This window comes from Puntigrus tetrazona, unplaced genomic scaffold (genome assembly GCF_018831695.1).
Source record: "Puntigrus tetrazona isolate hp1 unplaced genomic scaffold, ASM1883169v1 S000000540, whole genome shotgun sequence".
Lineage (NCBI taxonomy): Eukaryota > Metazoa > Chordata > Actinopteri > Cypriniformes > Cyprinidae > Puntigrus > Puntigrus tetrazona.
The window spans coordinates 1-1,635 of NW_025048174.1; the positions used below are offsets into that span (position 1 = coordinate 1).

Genomic DNA, 1,635 nt, shown 5'->3' on the forward strand with positions numbered 1-1,635 from the left:
CATTGCTGTGAATAAAGACAGCAGACAGACTGTGAAAGGACCCCTGCTGCAGAGAAGAGTGCCGACATACGGTGAGTGCTCTCTTTTGTGTATAAATTGCTTGTACTGTGACACGTCTATTTGATGTTTACATTAAAATATGAAATAAAATATTTTTCAGATGCCCTGATGCAAGCACAATGTTGTAAGACAACGATTATTTAGGCACATCCTTGTGGCAGATTTAAGCACATTCAGCCACATCAAGTGATTTGCAGCTGGAGATGAGGAAATATATCACAAACTCTTTTTTTTTTCTTCCAAGAAATGTAATAAAAATATATCTTGTGCAGCCATAGCACAGCTGGTAGAATCATAAAAATGTCACACATGTGAGGAGAATGAGTCTGTGTGCAGGTTTACTTCTGACATTTTGAAATGGTTATTTAAAAATTAAGTTTTAACAGTGTTTACATGTCTATCTATTGATTTTAATATGGTTACAGACGAACCAGGTGCAAATTCACCAGGCAACATTTATTCCTTAAAACTGCAGTCTACCAAAGCGTGTCAAAAAAGCCTATACTAAATGAGCTAAGGGGTGTAGAGTTGTATTCAATCCATTTAAAGGAATGAAGAAATATTTTCACATTTATTTATGTCAAGCAAAGTAACAAATTCAAGCAAACAAGAGTCAAGCAATAAAGTCTTGTGAATATTATTCAACAATAAATAATTTAGACTATTTATGTAAGTATTATGTAAATTGTGCAGATTGTTCGTGCAGATTTTTTGTCACTTGACTATTTGATGTTTATTTGATGTGTTTAGTTCATTGAGATTTGAAATCAATGTTTTTCAGGTCTACTAAGATGTTCCCTGTTAGAATTTGGTAAGAAAAACAACAGTCTGTTAACTGTATGTAATGACATCAAAGCGTGATTTGAAAAAGTGATTTGAACTTGAACTTCAGTCACACTAAAGACATTTAAACAGGCATTAAAACTGCTGCAGCTATAAAAATATGAGTGTTCAAATCTGTGCAAATGTTCTGTCTGTTGTTACCGTTAATCAGTAAGCAAAAAACAGAAAACGTTTTTTATTTTAAAGAACTTTTCCTTTTTTTTTTTTAGATTGTTCATCCAAACCAAAGATCGGATTCAGGACAAGTAACACAATGAATACACAGCGTCACCAAAGCTCACTAGGTATAAAACACAAATGCAGCATTATCTCACGGTTAACGATCATTGTTTTTATTTGCAGAGATCCAGAATTTCTTCCGCCGTGGTTCTAAGGAGCCTGTGCTCCGTTCCATATCTAAGAAACAAATACATCCTGAAAAGGCTGAGGGTGAGAACATTTTCAGCATTTTTTCATTTTTGCTTGAACTATTCCTTTAAAATTACCTGCTATTTATAAAAATGAATGAATGAGAAGCATTAATCCATGATAATCCGCATTTATTTGCACTTTGAGTAGTAAAATGTTCAGATGCTCCTGAACCCCCGAAGGACGCTCTTCTTCAGCTGGTTTCTCTCCAGAAGGCGTCCGGCTGCTGGGATCTGGACGACGCTCTGGCTGATGTGTTTGGGAAGACGGAGGATGAGCTGACCGATCAGAAACCAGCACAGGTGAGAGATGTGAGGAAATAAT

The 1,635-nt window shown here is 35.6% G+C and overlaps 1 long non-coding RNA gene across 2 annotated transcripts; it reads left to right on the forward strand.

Annotated features, from left to right (window-relative positions):
* On the forward strand, positions 1-1,625 carry LOC122334512. Of its 2 annotated transcripts, XR_006248762.1 has the most exons (5): positions 1-71; positions 161-871; positions 1,113-1,148; positions 1,246-1,332; positions 1,462-1,625. It is a non-coding gene; the product is annotated as an uncharacterized LOC122334512 (long non-coding RNA). The 2 variants fall into 2 exon arrangements; XR_006248761.1 differs by having other exon boundaries at positions 1,113-1,332.
* Positions 1,626-1,635: the final 10 nt, after the last annotated feature.